This window comes from Taudactylus pleione, unplaced genomic scaffold, assembly GCF_031769625.1.
Source record: "Taudactylus pleione unplaced genomic scaffold, aTauple2 ptg000136l, whole genome shotgun sequence".
Classification (NCBI taxonomy): Eukaryota; Metazoa; Chordata; class Amphibia; order Anura; family Myobatrachidae; genus Taudactylus; species Taudactylus pleione.
In genome coordinates, this window is record NW_028284538.1 from 6,356,613 (window position 1) to 6,377,248 (window position 20,636).

The window sequence follows — 20,636 nt, forward strand, 5'->3', positions numbered from 1 at the left end:
ATATTGGTATATGTGTCTCATATACATAGGGACAGTGACATACTTCTTTTCATCATGATAGAAATATCATCACCCCTATGAGAGATATGTATAAATATAAAAATAATGTCTGATTAAATTGGACATCAAATGGAAAGATATAGAAGATCTGACATAAAGGAATAATTTATATGTTTATAATGGATAAACTCAAAATCAAATTTTATATAGGATATCTGTCTGAGAAATCACAAATAAAAACATCAGAGGATGTGTTTTTACATTATACTTAATATAATGAAGTAAATTGTTCATATTTATGTTTTAAGAAGTGGATGTTGGTGGATTACTATTAAGACTATACTACTTTTCTAATAATGTCAAACATGATTGATTTGCTGACAACCAATCAGAACTTAGGGAAGGGGATTTAAGGAAAAGGAAATGACATGACAGGTGATGCCTTGAGAAAGCCTGACTGGTGAAATGGCTGTAGTAACTGATTGGCAATGTCATGTAACCAAAATTCTATGTTAAATATGTTGCTAAATGGATATAAATCCCAGCCATTGATGTTAAAGTAAAATGATATATGCACTATACATAGTGCTGAGACTAATTGCAAGTGCCTACAATTAGTGAAAACTATGCTAAATATATGAGGCCTATGCTCCAGCTACTGATGTATAAAATGATACATGTACTATATGCAGTACTGGGAATGATTGCAATTCCTTAAAGGTTCAGCTTCACTATTGTATACATGAAAACCCAGAGCTGCAAAGGTTAACATTTTTACCTATAATTATTTTTTTTCATGGTATGTGATTAACACACACATGATATAATGGGAACTACTACTATTATATATCACATGTAGTGGAGACCCATTAATACTAGGTGTGTTGACCAATTATATACTAACACATACCTGCTGTGTGGGATTTAACCTTACAACTAAGATACTCAGAACTACAACATATATTTGTGTTTACTGCATAGCTAACAAATATTCACTATAAGCATTGCATGGCAATACATAAGGATAAGACAGTTAAGTATAGGAAGAGAAGACATTGTATCAGTTTGGAAAACTGACTATACACAATATTAGTCACTGCATTGTTTGATACAATTTGCTACTTCCTTCTAGGAGCAGATGAAGGCATTTAACCTTAAGAAATAATTATTTGGAACATAAATAACAGAATAAACTAAAATAAGTTAAGAATTACTGTGCTACTAAACACTGATCATATTGAAATAATGACAAATTGACAACGGTTTTGTTTAATATTTTATTGTACACATTAATTTTCATCTCTTTTGCACAATTCTATCTTTTTATATTTCACCATCTTAGTAAATTTAATATAGTGAGATTTTAATGCATACCTATTAAAAATATTACATTTTAAATTACCAACGTGGGTCCCAGTGCACCCATTAAAGCTACTTACTTTTCTTTGTATATCTGATATTTACAGTACCTGCCTTCTGGTGTTTCAGTGCCTGTTGTATTTACCAGCCTGATACTGTCTATAATATGTACACGTGTATCAGGCATTCCTGTTTCAGTTCTGTGCACTCCAGGCTACAAGGCAACTTTCCAGCCTGCACCATATTCTGCTTCTCATATCTCCTAACTGCATGAGAAAGAGCTTCATCAACCCACCTAACTTCATACTATCACCTCAACCTGGAGACAACCCTAGAGTCCCTTATCTGGGTCAGACAACCCTAGAGTCCCTTATCTGGGTCAGACAACCCTAGAGTCCCTTATCTGGGTCAGACAACCCTAGAGTCCCTTATCTGGGTCAGACAACCCTAGAGTCCCTTATCTGGGTCAGACAACCTTAGAGTCCCTTATCTGGGTCAGACAACCCTAGAGTCCCTTATCTGGGTCAGACAACCCTAGAGTCCCTTATCTGGGTCAGACAACCCTAGAGTCCCTTATCTGGGTCAGACAACCCTAGAGTCCCTTATCTGGGTCAGACAACCCTAGAGTCCCTTATCTGGGTCAGACAACCCTAGAGTCCCTTATCTGGGTCAGACAACCCTAGAGTCCCTTATCTGGGTCAGACAACCCTAGAGTCCCTTATCTGGGTCAGACAACCCTAGAGTCCCTTATCTGGGTCAGACAACCCTAGAGTCCCTTATCTGGGTCAGACAACCCTAGAGTCCCTTATCTGGGTCAGACAACCCTAGAGTCCCTTATCTGGGTCAGACAACCCTAGAGTCCCTTATCTGGGTCAGACAACCCTAGAGTCCCTTATCTGGGTCAGACAACCCTAGAGTCCCTTATCTGGGTCAGACAACCCTAGAGTCCCTTATCTGGGTCAGACAACCCTAGAGTCCCTTATCTGGGTCAGACAACCCTAGAGTCCCTTATCTGGGTCAGACAACCCTAGAGTCCCTTATCTGGATCAGACAACCCTAGAGTCCCTTATCTGGGTCAGACAACCCTAGAGTCCCTTATCTGGGTCAGACAACCCTAGAGTCCCTTATCTAGGTCAGACAACCCTAGAGTCCCTTATCTGGGTCAGACAACCCTAGAGTCCCTTATCTGGGTCAGACAACCCTAGAGTCCCTTATCTGGGTCAGAGAACCCTAGAGTCCCTTATCTGGGTCAGACAACCCTAGAGTCCCTTATCTGGGTCAGACAACCCTAGAGTCCCTTATCTGGGTCAGACAACCCTAGAGTCCCTTATCTGGGTCAGACAACCCTAGAGTCCCTTATCTGGGTCAGACAACCCTAGAGTCCCTTATCTGGGTCAGACAACCCTAGAGTCCCTTATCTGGGTCAGACAACCCTAGAGTCCCTTATCTGGGTCAGACAACCCTAGGGTCCCTTATCTGGGTCAGACAACCCTAGAGTCCCTTATCTGGGTCAGACAACCCTAGAGTCCCTTATCTGGGTCAGACAACCCTAGAGTCCCTTATCTGGGTCAGACAACCCTAGAGTCCCTTATCTGGATCAGACAACCCTAGAGTCCCTTATCTGGGTCAGACAACCCTAGAGTCCCTTATCTGGGTCAGACAACCCTAGAGTCCCTTATCTGGGTCAGACAACCCTAGAGTCCCTTATCTGGGTCAGACAACCCTAGAGTCCCTTATCTGGGTCAGACAACCCTAGAGTCCCTTATCTGGGTCAACAAAGCCCCAGTGACCTAACAGCTTACATGCATTTATGTATCTATATGATAGGGAATTTAAAAGCTCCAATGTGGAAGCAAGAGTTTGACAGAAATCAGCTGTATATGCTCCTTTATTGGATACACAGAAATAAATGAATATATTTGCCCATACACAAAGTTGTACACACCTTGCCATGCACCCATATATATACTACTTTTCCTACTAGTTATCATCATCAGTGCACCTACGCTTTACAGTACTAGGTGCAAATGATAAACCTGGTAACAGGCATATTTCCGCTCATGTCCAGCTTTGCATTGCCCACAGTGTTATCTACATTCCCAGAATGAACTTTGCCCACAAGAGAATGCCAGCTTACAACCCAGTTCACGTGTAACTGTAGATGTGGTCAAAATATGTACATCTACATCACAATCACCTGCATGTGCTACATAATTCCATCAATTCTCTACAAATAATGATGATCACATTTAAAAAATGAAAACACCTCAAACACCTTAATTTGTCACTTTGTTTCTCACCTAAATCCCTTATTGAGATGATCCTTAGCTTTCTTTCAGCTTGTAAGTTAATTTGAAAAAACATAACATTTAGAGTTGTGTGGGTTTGGGGCCTGATTCAGACCTGCTCGCTAGATGCGTACCCTAGTTAGATGTGTATGCAAATTCGGCTAACTAACAGCAAGACAGGCGATCGCACGGCAAGGCATGAGCATGCCCACTATGTCTTAGCATGCGATCGCGGTGTGTATTTAGACGCCCACCAGCCTGTCTTAAGACACATCATCTCCAGGAAGTGTATGCAATAATCGGTACCATCGGAAGCGAACGCAGCGCTTGTGGTTGACCATACCCTACCACAAGCACTGCGAGCACTTCAGTGTAAAATCCAGTCAGGTGATGTGTACTATGACACGGCATCTTAATTATGCATGCCTCTGAAATGGCGTTGAGACGCTCAGGCAAGCCTGCGTTCGCACCTGAACTCCTCAGTTTTCAAAGACCAACCTCAGGTCACCCACCCAGAAACGGCTTCTCCTGTCACTCACTCAGCTGGACAGTCTATGCGCAGCGAACCGAACGCTTCCCGATCGCTCGGACTGGTTCGAGCATGCGCACTGCGATGCGTATGCATGCGCAGATAGCAAACATTGGCTGGCTGCATGTGAACGCATCCTAGCGAGCGGGTCTGAATTGCGCCCTTGGTTCCCAGATTACCGAGAACAACCGAATTTAGGGGGTTTAAAGTTGAAGTCCGAGCCCAGAATCACTGTGGGGTACCAAGTCGAAACGAGTCCTGGTTCGGATCTTCCCGCGATTCGTAACTCGGATTTTAAAGCCAAATTCGGGTTTTGGATTGCAGGTAAAAAGATCAAAATTACATAATTTTAGCTGGTTTTTTTTACATTTTATTTCTTTTTAAAAACACAGATCCAAAACCAAAACACAAGAGGGTGCACATCTCTAAAAAAAAATAAAAATAAAACTCCCAAAAAGATCACATTCCCCAAAATGAAAACTTGCTGTCTTTCATTCTAATCAATTCCGGGCAGCTTCACTCTGATTGGTCAGAGTGTGGAAATGCTGCTTTTGTATTGGTTAGTAGTACTGCAACCCTGTGTGGACTCTCAGAAATACTGTAGTTCAATAACCTACATTGATACAAGGTACAGTAGATCCGTGGTACTATGTTTTTTTTATCTGCAATTCTTTATGTACAGTATACTACAGTATGACCATTTTGCAAGCAAGTTTGCCTCAGACCCATAATTTATAACATAACTCTTTGATTTGACAGACATACTTTCCAAAGGTCATGTATTTTCTAACACCCATACTGTTTTCATGGTATCAGACAAGGAACTCATCTGGTTTAATTCTTCCAAGGTAATAAATGAAACCTGAGAAGGTTGTTAGCTGGTTACAATTAGAAATAAATACTTTGTGTAAGGTAGAACTTTAGCCTAAGTAACTAGAAAGACACTGCAAAGGTACGGTATGATATGATTATATGCTATCACTCTGGTTTATCGAAAATAAAAGAAAACATTGGAGTAATGAAAATGAACAGTACTCTGATTTATAATGTATGGATTGTTTGGTAGTTTGTTAGGTGTCTATTTACTTGAAATGATTTGATTGTTTACTACCCTGTACTATAGGTTTCTGTAAAATCTATGCTGATTGCTATTCTAGTAGATCATTTTGTTGTGTGATTATGTATCAGATTGTGTCATTAGACATCTGAATTATTCTCCACCTGTGTATGTGATCTAAAGGTACACCACATAAAAATCAGTTGTTTTTGTTTGGGCATGGTGGATAACCAAACTATATAAGATAGTTCACATTACTGAGAATGTTTCCATACTGAAGTACAAAGTATTACAATCTTACGTATCGCTTTGATCAAGTGCCCAAAACACTTGAAGATTGCAACTTGGTCAAACAAATGCAGGGTGAAATTGATAACCAAATTGGTCATTTGGTAACTGTAAACAGCCAGATCAAACTATACTGTGTATTGTCAATAACATTACAGCGATGATGAATGTGCAACAAAACTCATCAGTGCCTTATTTTTAAACTTGAACCAGAAATGGGAACCTGTTTAATTTACATTTTTGTACCTTATGAACAAATATTTGCATGCTATTGTAGAGTAAATGTTTTCAGCATCATGCTCATATTTTGGTGTTCATTTTGGCAGGACCAAGCAAGTGTCTTGGTTATAATTGTCACCAAACTGCAACAAAATTCATAGACTTGTTTGAACAGCAGATGACTGTGCGGTACCTGGGGCACTGCAGGCTGTCTATTTCCTTTATTATAACTTCCAATGTTTATTTTGTATTGCCGTGCATCCTGGGCACTTGCAGTGAAATGTCTTTATACTATCATCTCGGTACTGGGATCATACTGTGCCCTGAGGCCACTGGGGGAGATGTAGCAAGCTTTGCAGAGAGATAAAGTGGAGAGAGATAAAGTACCAACCAATCAGCTCCTGTCAGTATTCAAACACAGCATGTAACATGACAGTTAGGAGTTGATTGGTTGGTACTTTATATCTCTCCACTTTATCTCTCTCCAAGGCTTGATACATATACCCTAATATCTTGTTACTCCGATATGAACATTGCAGTATCCAACGTGCCTGCATACACACTATCCAATTTTCAGGCATTATTGACATATCGGCCCAATAATGCCCGATAATTGTATAGTGTGTACCTAGTTTTACCCTGAACACTGTTTTGTAACCTAAGCCTGCTAAGGGCGCCATTTGGACTGAATTCCGCTTATGACCCCGATTCTACTATAGAATGCCAACTGAACCAAACCTTTCTTGTGACCCAGATTCTGCTGATATATTTCACATTGACTAAACTTTTATTATATTTCCTGAATTTAATTTTGCTTCTTGTACTGTATCATCTCACGTTAGCGCTTCTTACATTTGCTGTACAGTAGTTCAGACAGTGCTGCTCTCTATCTCTGTACTGTGCCTGTTGGTTGCCTTTGGTACATCAATCGTTACCTGGTAATTTAGAGGCTGATTTGAGAAATTACCCAGCGGCTGTGTGAAATGATGCAAAAGCCACAAGTCTTATGTACAAAGATGTCCTTTGCCGGCTTCTGGGATCCACTGCAGCATCTGAAGACGCAGCATCAAATCAACAGCGTGAACATCAGACATATGAGTAACACTCAGGTTACTCAGGGTATTCAGTGAAATCACGTAGCAGAGGCCAGAGCAGCTGTGGCCAAGGATGCAGCAACTCACTTTGGAACGCCCAGATAATGGGGCTGACACTCTCACATTTTCTGTAACGCTCCCTGTCGCCTCACCTAAACACCAGCAGCTTACCGCACCTGCACAAATATTGTAGATGTACATCTCTGAATTAGGGCAGGGTGTACTAACATTGTGCTGTACATCCTGCCAGACATCGCATCTCATTCTCTACTGATCGCATACAGTATGTACTACTAACATATACGATCAGTACCGCAAAGGACAGCTCTTCCAATAAGAGCTGCCCTTTGCGATCAGCGCTGCTCCCTGGATTTCTGGGTTTATGACAGGGAGTCCACCTGCGCATGCGCAGGTGGACACGGCAATCACGGGGCATGCTGGAAGGAATCTGATCAGATCCCTCATACAAGCACAATGCGGTAGAAGCCCATAGACTTCTATAGGGTAAATTCAGCAAAAGCTGGCGTTACCCTCAACATCGGAGCCCCGGCGGCCAATAGTACATATGGAAAATGCAGTAAAACCCTGAAAACGACTTTTTATCGCATTTTTCATTTAGTACATCCCACCTTCAGTTCCTTAGAGTGGTGTTAATTTTCCTGTAAATTGCATTTTACTTTGGCTCTGTCATTACTGTTCTCTACTGCTGAACTGTGTCTGATGGTTGCCTATGAACAGTAGTATGATCATCATCTGCTATTCACTCTTGTGCCTAATCTCTCATTTTAGTGAAACAATGCTTGATAATCGGTCACTACTTTGAGTTTAAGTTTAAGTTGTCCAGACAACGAAGAACTGGCTAATTCATAGCATTCCATGGGACCAGTTTAAGTTGTGCAGACAACGAAGAACTGGCTAATTCATAGCATTCCATGGGACCAGTTTAAGTTGTGCAGACAACGAAGAACTGGCTAATTCATAGCATTCCATGGGACCAGGGGTTCCTATAGGTGATGACCTCTCCTACTGTACTGTAGGTCAAATCTGATAATTTATCAAGTTGATGAGTTTTGAAACATAAACCATGACATTCTGATCTATTTTTGGCCTGGTCACAACAAAAATGGAGATATACAGTAAGGGGTACCCCTGTCCTAATGTGATGCATGCCCCAACCTGGTCAGCATGGAGCACAGTTCTCTATCATTGGTGGATAGTGCCATGGGGCATATAGTTATTAGCATTACGTTTGTAGAACTACAAGTTACAGTAAGCCCCTGACAACCAGTATGGACATGGCTGCCAGTGTTTCCCTAGGAATATTAAGAGCAAGTTGTTCCACAAACCAAGCAAACATAATAGAAATACACACTGACTTTAATGGATTTAATTTAAATAAAAATACCCCAATATCTTGTTTGACATTTTATAAACACCTAACTCACACTTGGAGGTATATTTACAGAAGTGCGGGTTTTTAAAAGTGCAGATGTGGCCCATAGCAAACAATCAGATTATACTTATCATTTACCTAGCACTTTCTAGAAGATAATAGCTAGAATCTGATTGGTTGCTATGGGCAACACATCCACTTCTAAAAGCCCGCACTTTAGTAAATATACCCCTTGGAGTAGTACATAGGGAATTTTTATCCACAATGTAATAAATAATATAAAATAACAATAATAACCTTCATTCTAATATCCATTAAGTTCAATGGGATCTTGTGGGGAAAGTGTTTTCAGTATAAATGGAAATATGGGAATATTCATGGGTTAATAGATGTTTCCTTGGAGTGTATAGTTTCCCTTTAACCATTTGTTTCCTTTACAACCTGTATTCTTTTATTATCATTATTTATATGTTCATATTAGTTTCTATGGTTTTTTTATTTTTACTGTTTGTAACATGAATTGGGTCTGTTGGAATTAGTTTTCTGAAAATGGTGACACAATGGTAGTTGGCAAAAATGTCCTTCAGATGGCCACCTCCATACTCCAGGTTTTCCAAAATGTTCAGAAAAGGAGCAACTGGATAGGATTACCCAAATAAATGTGTAACATTGGGACATATGAATGTCCAGTGCTTGCTGCAAATGTCACTGTGCATAATTGCAATTGGTAATCTTTTGTAATCAAATTTATGTTTCTATTGTTGCAAGCTCTCTGTCTTCCTTATCCAGAACACTCCTTTCTTATCAACTAAACCTCTTCTGCCTGTATGGCAGTGTAGCTCTGAAAGCTTTTCAGATACTTATGGTGGTACTTTCGTGGCCTGGCTACCCATTTCCTTCCTCTCACCTTCCCACCCTTCATCCTTAGAGACTTTAACATCCATTTTGAATACCATTGAGACACTGCTGAGTCCCAAACTGTTACCTCTCGTGTCCTCCTTTGACCTGTCAAAATGGTCATCTTCCCTTACCTACAGCCTCTGCCACCCTTTGACATTGTCTTGTCTCACTCCTGCATCATTTTTTACAGTACTTCTCTAACTCTCCTTTCCCACATTGCAAATACCTCCTCCTCTCCTTCACCCTCTCCTAACCTCCTGCCTCTGCTTTTAAATCCTCTTTCATCTAGCATATTCTCAATGATATTCCCCTTGCCATCTTTTGTTCCATTTATTGATCACTCTTCTCTCTTATCACTACATTGTACAATTGGGTCTGAATCAGGCCAACTGTCCATTATACTCTACATGAGGGGAGAGAGGTTAATGACACTAGGTTTGGGAAGGTAATGCCACTGAGAGATGTATCGTGGTGTGCAATAATTCAATGAGGGAACACAGACCCTGGAAGCATGGTGCGTTGTGGGTGTCATTATTGTTAGTATCGCGAGGTGAATATCCAGAATTAAGTAATTGTACAAGTGAAATCTAAAGAGTCAAATTCAACTTTAATTGACCTCTACAAATTCTCTATTCTGTTTCCTTAAGCTCTCATTTGAGTCATCAGGTTGCTGCCTGATAAGAGAAGGACTGAGCTTTATTATGGGGGGTTGGAAAAGTCTTGACCTAGTCACTCTTGTTAATAATATGTAAATTATGACAAGTTAATCCATTCCCCAATTCCTTGAATCTATGAAATATTACAACCTTAGATCTTATTCAAAATACCATACCATTACAAAATACCATTCCAGTCAGGTTAAATACCCTTTAGGAAAGATGAATAAATAGGGTAATTTCATAACCTTTGATTGCAACATTGTTCATAAGGAGATGCTCTAATTTTTAATGTTTTATTATCCTTATCTGATATACATGTGCAGGGATAAAATCTCAAAAGTATAATAATTTGCACACTGTGGATCACATTGGGTGTGTATTGTACTTTAGATAGCAGCTGCACGTATAGGGGACCAACCTAAAGTGCTGTGCTTATCTTATGTGTGTTGTAGGTCTGTCTTATTAGTAGGAAAATGAACAGCTTAAATAAATTAATATAACTAGTCCAGAGTCAAACTAAATAGTATTTTACTTGTAGTCGCATAAAAATAATAAGAACAAGGAGAGTATAAACATCAATGAATTAAAACTCATAGCATGCAATAGTGAACAAGTATATAACATACGTATATACAATAGAATCTACCGGCTGATTATTGGAATTAACAACACGCTGGTATTGTGCACGGATACTCAAGGTAAGTACAGTCTAATAATGTCTGTACAGTACTCTGTATATGTTGTTCTTGTCTTGCTACATGTTTCACTATAGTTTTACTGTTATTACTTAGTCTCCAATTTACCTTTTATACCAATATAAGAAATGGTATAAGCTCCTACTACAGGGCAACTGAGTGCCAGTGAACATATCACACTTCATGGGAAATGAGGCTGTTAAAGTTGAACCCACGTATATTTGTCATTATCAGTTTCAACAGCTTATTGTAGTTGTTCTCATCCATTTTCCACCTACAGTAGATAGCTACTAGCAGTCCATTACCATTATTTTTATTCACAACACCCACAACACAATACTTTTGTAATGAATATACTGTAACTGCTATTGGATAAAACAGAAGGTGCTGACTTATAGAAGCCAATTCATTTACTAGAAATAAAATGTTAAAAAATACAACACAATAATAGATAATTATTGTATATAAATTTCTCACATATTACAGTTTACAAAACTTTAAAATTGATAACAAACTGTAGTCCACATAAGCTTCTGACACAAGGATTCACTTTTTCAGTTCGTTTTCGGTGTCCAACTGCGATGTACGAGACTAGAGATTCCTGCTTTCCCTATGGGTATAATTATCAGCTGGATGTTTCACCCCACAATTGGGGGTACTAGTACCCCTGGTATAGTGTAGCACAATATTACAAGGATTATAATAGATCACTAATGTTGCATTGTAGCACAGCACAGTGTTGCATTTTTCTAACACATGACAATAATATCAATAATCTCAAATATCACAAAAACGATCAGTGATGCGTGTGCCCACTGGTTGTTTAGACATCTATCATCATGCAAACATGCTGGTCAACCAGACAATAATGTCAGGTCCAGCATGTTTGCAGATGATTGATGACCCCGCACTGAAAGTCTGCTTGTTCAGTGCCGACACATCACAGACTGACAAACGACTGCACAATTACAATGTTGCAATCGTACAGTCGTTTTCAGCTCTGCAAGTGGGTGGGCACCTTTAGGCTCTGCGCGAGGGTATTTGGTTTTGCACATTCCACCTATTTGCATTTATTATCTGTGTATGTGTGTGTATTCTGATACATTTAACAGTTTGTTTTGAGCTTCAGGGTTATTGCAGTTTACTCTGATTACAATTTACTCAGTGTATCTCATTACATGCTACATGCTGTTCCCACAGTGACAGCCTATACGTGTATCTCAGTGCCTGCTATAATCTGTCCAAATGGTGCCAACACCTCCGTATACCCAATTGCATGCTATGCACTGTTTGAACAGTTCCAACACTTCCTTGTACTTTATGCTTACTATGTGCTGTACAAACAGTGCCAACACATCTCTGTACCTTGTTGTATGCTACACACACTGCTCAACTAGTGCCAACACCTCCGGGCACCTTATTGCATGCTACACACTGTACAAACAGTGCCACCACATACTGTATGTATATCTTGTGGCATGCTATCAAAATCCCACACTTTGTGTTCTCAGCTGTACCTTTGACATTTGTGCCAACTGTGTTAAAAATCTTAGGGTATTCCATGGATACCACCTCTCAGAATATTGCATCTATACTTCTTTCAATGTTTTCCCCAGTAGAAGCAAAATTCCAACGCTTCATAGTAGCATGTGCATCTTGTAGGATAACATCAGTCCCCATAGGACTAAATGAGTTCAAACCCTGAGGCAGGACTGGACCTTTTGAATGGGCCAGGCTTTCTTTGCATTAGCAGTGACTATTTTCTGCTAAACCAATCAGATGTAGCTAAGGGGGAAGAATGTCTGGCCTGTTGAGGCCTCTCCTCCCCAGTAGTACTTAACTGATTTACCCTATCTGGAGGTCAGCGACACCATTTAGCTGGATGGGTCTTGGTTGTTTAGCATGATATGAAGGAATTGTTGATCCAGTGAACTATGCTCCAAGGTCAGGAAACTGCCCTTTCTTGGGTAAATTTTAGGCCTCTGCATGTAGTCTGATTCTGATCTTTGCGCCCCTCTTTCCTATCACCATCTCTTTTCTATCCTCTCTATAATATTAGTATAAATGCAAATATTTTAAATGCCAACATTTCTGTCGTGTTTTTATTGTTTCATGGTTGAGTTTGTTACAGGGCTGACCTAGTTAAACTTTCTTCTGCCATTAGGGAGTTTATACTTCTAGTCCTCAACATCGGTGTGCACTTGCACCTGACCTATAGTAGAAGCAAAATACACCTTCTGACAAGCACAGTACATGAGCATGCACAGTACATATTTGCAGAAGATTTGCTATGTATACCGATGTGCTTAATACCCTATAGATTGTAAGCTTGTGAGCAGGGCCTTCCTACCTATATATCTGTCTGTTATTACCCAGTTTTGTTCTATTAATGTTAACAATTGTAAAGCGCAGTGGAATATGCTGCGCTATATAAGAAACTGTTAATAAATAATAAAATAATAAATAAATACAAGCAATAAAAATCATATACATCAATATAAATCATACCCTGGTATTTATAATTTGTTTAGTACAGGGAGTAATGCACATTATATCCTGGTATTTAAAATGTGTTTTTAAGATGGGGAGTAAAGCATATTATAACCTGGTATTTATAACGTGATTAGTGCAGGGAGTAATGCACATCATACCGTACCCTGGTATTAATAGTGTGTTTAATAAAGTGAGCAATATACTTGTATCTATAATCTATTTAATAAAAGGAGCAATTAAAATTATACACTAGTATTTTATTAATGGGTTTATACAGGTAGTAATGTAAATCAAATAATGATAGTTATGCAATACAGTATATATTAAAGGGAGAAATTTACACTGCATTTAATCCAGAGAGTAATGCACATCACATCATTGTATTTATGTTAAGGTTTGGGCAATGATAGTAGGGAATAGTCTTGCAACAGCCTTGAGGACTGGTATATCTTGGCTGAATGCGGCCATGCAGCAGCCTTGAGGGCTGGATTGATTTGAGTAGTTGCTGCCTGATGGCCGAGGATGTGATGCAGCCTTTGGGCTGTGGAGGCAGCCTTGAGGGCTGGAATGCTGTGGTTAGTTGTGGCCTGATGGCCGAATATGTGATGCAGCCTTTGGGCTGTGGAAGCAGCCTTGAGGGCTGGAATGCTGTGGTTAGTTGTGGCCTGATGGCCGAATATGTGATGCAGCCTTTGGGCTGTGGAAGCAGCCTTGAGGGCTGGAATGCTGTGGTTAGTTGTGGCCTGATGGCCGAAGATGTGATGCAGCCTTTGGGCTGTGGAAGCAGCCTTGAGGGCTGGAATGCTGTAGTTAGTTGTGGCCTGATGGCCGAAGATGTGATGCAGCCTTTGGGCCGTGGAGGCAGCCTTGAGGACTGAGAAGTCTCTGACGTGAAGTGCCCAAAGGCGAGAAGGAGTTGCCAATGTTGCTGGGTTGACACCGGTGATGGTGCGCCGGGTTGCGCACTCTAGAAGCTAAGGTGCGGCCTATGTCGCCAGGTTGACACTGGATCTTGTACACTAAATAGCATACCCTGGATGCTGGAATTTGGGCACTTTGGACGCTGAAGTGTGGCCTATGTTGCCAGGTTGACACTGGTGCTGGTATACTAAATAGCGTACTCTGAAAACTGGGATTTGCGCACTTCGGACGCTGAAGTGCGGTCTATGTCGCCGAGTTGCCACTGGCACTGGTACACTAGGTAGCATACCCTAGAAGCTGGAATACATGCAGTGTCACCAAGATGACACAAGTGCAACAACAGATGATATGTAGACTGGGCCACCTGGATGGATCAAACGGTAGTGGGAAAACACAACAGGACTGGACTTGGAAACTTCAACAGATCAACAGAGGACTTGATACCACTGGAGACATCTTAAAAGAATGTAAGCTCTTATAAGCAGGGACCTCTTCCCTCATGTGCTTCTCTTTACATTTTCTTCTACTCTCTACTCCCCATTAGGGCACCTAACACGGGACTGCCAACTCCCGGCAGCTTATTGTGAGTGCTTTAATCACTATTTCAGCAATGTATATAAATTGTGTCCTTGTCCTGCACTTTAATGTACTGTAAGTTACTTGTTTCTTGTTCACCTATTAGTTCTATGTACTATGTAAGGCACTGCGGAACACTTGTGGCGCCATATAAATAAAGGATAATAATAATAATAAATGCTATAACTGGCATGGAGTGAAGGGCTGGCTGGAATTTAACAGAAACAGGGCCCAACCAGAGCAAGCCTCCCTAATGACAAACTAATGTGCAGCTGGGCTGTGCACAGACAGGAGAATCAATTAGTGTGCACCTGTTACTGCACATAGACAGGCAGTAATTAATGCAGAGCCTCAGTAGCAACTAAGGCTGGAACTGCAAACCATATGCTGCAACCACAGATCCTAACAGGTAGAAGGAGGAGACTTCAGTGAACATTTGCCCAGCATTCACCCTGCACAGCATTGGCAGCTCAGCGGTTTGTGACAATTTAAATGTGTTTAACCCATACACTGCAGCTGATGTGTGGGAGTTGTCATCCACATATGAGTTGTCTGCTTAGATGGAGTTCCTGTCCAAAATATAGGTTTCCCCATCAGTCCAGAAGACCTGTGGGGACTAGCTTCTAACTGTGGAGCCAGTTCCAGGTACCTGACATTGGTGAGAATGTGCTCCAACGTTTGTTTTGTAAAGAAGAAGACAAACTAAGAAAATTAATGAAAGTTTGGGGGGAGGAACTGTAAGTCCCTTTATCTTCCCAATCCTGACACCTACAAAGATGAGAGTACACTCATTTGTAAGAGGGGAAAAAAATAATGGAGCCCAGGAATAGGGGAAGATTCCCCCCCCCCCTGCAAATTATGCAGTCCTTTATTGTCTGTTTATCATCTATGATACAAAGCAATGTAAATAATTCAAAACTACCCTTGTCTGCATGCACATACTATGGAAAGTATAGATGTGCTCTGACCCCATGTTTTAGTTTTGGAACTGGATTCATCTTTGTGTTTAGGTTTTGCAAAACCACCCTCATGTGTTTAGGTTTTGGCTTTGGAACTTGATTTAAAAAAAAAAAAAGATAAAAAGTTTTTAAAAACCGCTAAAATCATGTCATTTTTGCATTTCAAAACCCAAAATTCAGATTTAACACCCGAATTCGGAACCGCTGGAAGATCAGAACCATGACTCGGATTTATCCAGATCTCTTCAGGAGATTAAAACCATGCTTCAGTTCTGTCAGGATTCAGGAAATTCGGGTGGAATCGGAGTTCTGGAGAACCAAACCGCACATATCTACTGAAAAATTCTATCATTTCCATATTTAATCTGTGAAACATATGTATTCTGAGTATAGTTATATGGTCAAGAACATAAAACAATGAACATAAATGCCCTGGAATGTCTCAAGATTCCGTAGCTAATGTTTGATATAAACAAATGTTTAACATACAGTAATTACAGCTAAGTTAGGGGAAGGACAGAACGTATATTTTTTCCTTATGGAGCAGCAGTTATTTTATTCTCAGCTTCCTTCACTTGGAAGAGGCTAAGCATGTCTCTGACGTTAGAGCCATATATTTTTACAGCTATGCTGCTAAATCAGTAACTGATTAAATGACCGCTAGTGTTTTAGAGATACAGACAATTAAACTACAGTCTGAGTAGAGTAAAATAGACTGCAATTCAGTCAGTAATTGCAGCTGCATTGCGTGCACGGTACTAAATCGCTGAGTTGTACGTATAGATTATACAGGTATATGACTGCATTGCCCCAATCCATATATTTTATATCATAGCTGCCATCATTATTAGTGTACACCTGCACCTGCCTTATCCCTGCTGCAAGTGATCCATCTGAACACAGGTGTAACGTCATGTACAGGTGTATTTTTGTGCACATACAACTCCGCTTAACTCCCATTTAGCTTAATCTACATGCCAGCCATCCCATTAACACTCAGTTATGGCCTTTCAACTGCCAGTGGAGATTGAGTTGAGTAGGAATCAGCATTGCCCATAGCTGTGTCTGTTTTGCTCAGGAACATTGTAAAAACACAAGATCCATCTGTGCGACATACTTCCTTGTAAATTGGCTTTGACCCCTAAATGGTACACATTTTGTACTGCATAAAACTGAGCAATGGTCAAAGTATATAATACATTATATTGTGGTAAGACATGATAGACACTTCCTTTTGAAAAAGTACTGTGCTTTATATGTCAATATACAGTAAAATTCAAATGTTATTTCTGATAAAATGCTTTGGGGGATTATTAGACTAGTTATAATAAATATCTGATTAGGACCCTATTAGTTTCAGCTTCTAGGTTATGACAGTGCTTAGCAGCTCATTATCTCAAAAAGAAGTTGAGAGTACAACAATATTCAAGCAAATTGTGTGTATTCAGAGAAAATCTCTTACTTAACTGTCACCATCGTAGATTTCTGTTTGAATAAGTGTGGTTACTGTAGCTTTTATGACACTTTTTAACTATGTAATTTTTCCTTTTATGGTTAAATATGTTAATTTGAAACATATGTTCTAACTATATAATTCTTAATTCCGTTATGATACAAGGATCATATTTGTACATTTGTCTAGAACATGACTGCAATCTGTCAATCCTATCACTATTTAAAATTGGTTTTTATTAGAGATGTGCGGGTTTGGTTCTACTTGGTTCTTTTTGCCAAATTAGCATAAGTCTTGGTTCTTTTCGCCAAATTAGTGCAAGTTCAGATTTATCCTATTAGCTATCCAAAACACGTGACAGCCGATAGCCAATAAGATTCGGCTTTCAAATCCGAATGTAACCGAGCAGAACTGAACCCGCACATCTCTAGTTTTTATTCATTTTCAAAACATGAAAGAAGGGATGGGTACAGAGTAAAGATGAAGGGGCAGGGAGAAAAAAGGGAGGAAGAGATACAATCATTTCAAACAGAACAAATATATGTGTGTGCACAACACATATATATGGAATACACAGCATGTTATATAAACAGAGAAAAAGGAGGCAATAAAAAACTTCTGAGATCCAAGTCATTTGCAATCCGAACACAAATTCCTAAGCGGTGTAGAGGCAAAGGACATAGAAGTTCTCACCATCTGTTTAAACCATTTGCTTAAAATTGTAAAATTTGTGCTCAATAGGGAATTATATAAGCACAGGGTTAGAACATTACATACTGCAAATAGTGGGGGACTACTGTACATACTAGATAAACAAATTAAGAATATGACATTGGTCAGGCCATCCACAAAAACCAATCTTAATAATAATGTAATCAAAGAACAAAACAGGTAATTGGCATTTAAATGATCATCAATTTATTAATAAAATTAACTTAAGATATGAAAACATATGGTGGCAAGAAAAAAGAGGGACAGATTAGAAGCAGGCTATAATTGGCCAAAATCTAGTGCATATCAAAATGGTATCTGCCTACTCCTTCATATCATGCCTAATCAAAGACCCACATATCAGGGTGATGTCTCTGACTCTTGGACCAATGCCATTATGGGAAGAAGAGTGTATCAGCTATGCAGCACAATATCCGCTCATTTGACAATCTCTCCTGCCCAATACACTAAGACAACAACAAACAATAAAGAAGAAAAAAACATAATGGAAGAAGAGTTAGGATGACCCTAAAAAAATGGCCTCGGTCTGGGCAACAACTTATCAATAAAAGCTCCTGATACCTAAATGCAACCATCCCTCCTTGGGAAGGAGAGCAGGATGGGTCTTCCTCATCGTGTTCATTGAGTTCCATGGTAACCATTGGACCTTTTGTCTGACATTCGAGAAAAGACCTGTGACCATTGATTGACCTGGATAGATGACAGTTGTTTTAGAACAGAATTCTGACTAAGGATAATGCATCGGTGTGGTGATTATTTATGTGTATAGTTCTGCTGGAAGTACCTTGGATGTATGTGCCTATACTGGGCAGTCCTCAAAGATACTCATATACGCAATTATTGATATTGTACAAAGAACATGTAAATTTTACATTTGTCTCTGATAAATGGGTATAATACATGGTGGGTGCTCCTTTGTTTTTTTGTTTTTCTTTTTAGTTTAAAATGGAAACCATTGGCAGTTATTTGACTTCACTGGAAGCAGCTTCTGTCAATAGCAATGTATAAAACAAAGTCTTTGTTAGGGCCAAGCAACTGGTTTTCGCAAATCCACTCTCAAATATTATGGTTTTGGTTTTGGCAAAACCACCCTCAAGTATTTTGGTTAATTTTTTGTTTTGAATTTTTTTAAAATTGATAAAAACATGCAATCCTGAACCTGAGATCTTTTTTCTTAGATCTGAACTTACGGGTAGACATGATCCAGGACTCAGTTTAACTCTGGACCCCATTGTTTGGGTGTGTTTTCAGCAAAACCGAACCGTTTATCTTTAATATACAGGTTGAGTCTCCCATAACCAAATATTCCGAAATACAGAATTTTTTGAGCATGACTCAGATAATGACTCCTTTGCTTTTTGATCATTCAATGTACACAAACTTTGTTTCGGAGCGAAACGTTGTTTAATGTACTAAATTATGTAAAATATTGTATAACATCAACTTCAGACAATGAGGCATATTTAATTAGAAGCGAAAAGTCCCATACTTTTCGCATGCCGGATTTTTGGCTGACATCGCTGGTTTTGCATGCGAAAAAGTATTGCGCGTCCCCACTTATCCCCCGTATTCAATTCCAAAGGACGTGAAAACGCCTCCCGGCGAAACTCAAACGGGTGAAAAGTGCTGGCAGATATAGGGAAATCAGCCTAACACCCCCAAAATTATGCACTGACATGGGGGATCACTGTGGATACCCCCAAATAGGCCTGCTGGAGGTATTTGTGGTGTTTAAATGCTCTCAATTGGTGCTATTTTGCATCTTTGCACAAGTGGTGAAAAATAGCACTTTGCAGTATTTTTGGGACAAAAATAACTAGTCCCAGCAAATTTGGGGTACATGAAAATGGGTGCAAGCATCGTTAAAAATTGCTAAAGTGAGGTCTTAAAAAGCATAAAAAATGCACCTTCAGCAAGCACCTGCAATCAAATAAACTCCTCCCCATACTTACAGACCCCCCAAAGTCTATTTCGCTCGTTTTTAAGTTTGTACCCCAACTTTGAATTTTTTCACCCCCTTTTTCAAAGTAATTTTTGGGGTGTTCTTTCATTCTTTTTTTAATTTGTTTTATGCAGTTTACCTTTTGGGGACCTGTCCTAAGGGCCACCTTTGCACCCCAAAACCGCAATTCTGCACTTTATTACACCAGCTTTTCAGAGGTGAAACTTTTCCAACGGGTACATTGCATTGCATTTTCGCACTGGCGAAAAGTCTCAAAAATTGAATACGGGGATAAGTTTCCACTGGCAAAATGACGTCATCGGCGAAACTTTTTTCCTTGCAAACAATGGATTTTCGCCGCTAATTGAATTTGGCTACATGTGTATAATAAGGTGTATATGAATCATAAATTAATTTTGTGTATGTACACAAGCTTTGTCTGAAGTACAAAATTATTCAAAATATTGTATAAAATTACCTTCAGGCTAAGTGTATAAGGTGTATATGAAGCAAGAAACATTCTGTGTTTAGATTTGGGTCCCATTCCCAAGATATCTCATGGTATGCAAATATTCCAAAATACGGAAATATCCGATATATTACTTCTGGTCCCAAGCATTTTGGAATGAGAGACACAACCTGTATATTGCAAGTAACAAACTTCGCACACACCAATTTCTTCAGCAATATGAGTCATCGATCATTACTGAATGCCTATAAAATCTACGTGTCACATCTAGAATGGGAAGTGGACCCGGACTGGGTGCAGGGAAGTCCTTGCGAGCAGTTTCCTGATATTGGAATGAAGCTGGACATAAGGGGTATTTGTTCATGAATGTTTCAGCAATCGCAGGATGATGCAGAGATCCAGGGAAAGGGGGAAACCGAACCCCCATCGGGTATTCTGAGTATGACTCCTGGAGATGCTGGGGTACAGGAATGAAGTATTGGTGCTGACTAAGGTTGCAGTAGTGGTTAGGATACCAGAACCGAGATGGCTGACCAGCTGGCAGAGGCACAATGAATCAGAGGAGGTAACAATGATTTCTGCAACTGGATATTGCACACTGGATACAAAC

General features: G+C 39.7%; 1 protein-coding gene across 1 annotated transcript in view; it reads left to right on the top strand.

The window, feature by feature from the left end:
- The first annotated feature begins 684 nt into the window (after positions 1-684).
- The window catches only part of LOC148522944 (membrane-spanning 4-domains subfamily A member 6B-like), a 64,335-nt gene continuing 44,383 nt past the window's right edge, over positions 685-20,636 (top strand). Inside the window, exon 1 of the mRNA XM_088473585.1 lies at positions 685-764. The gene's annotated coding sequence lies outside the window, so the exon portion shown is untranslated. The remainder of the gene's footprint in view (positions 765-20,636) is intronic.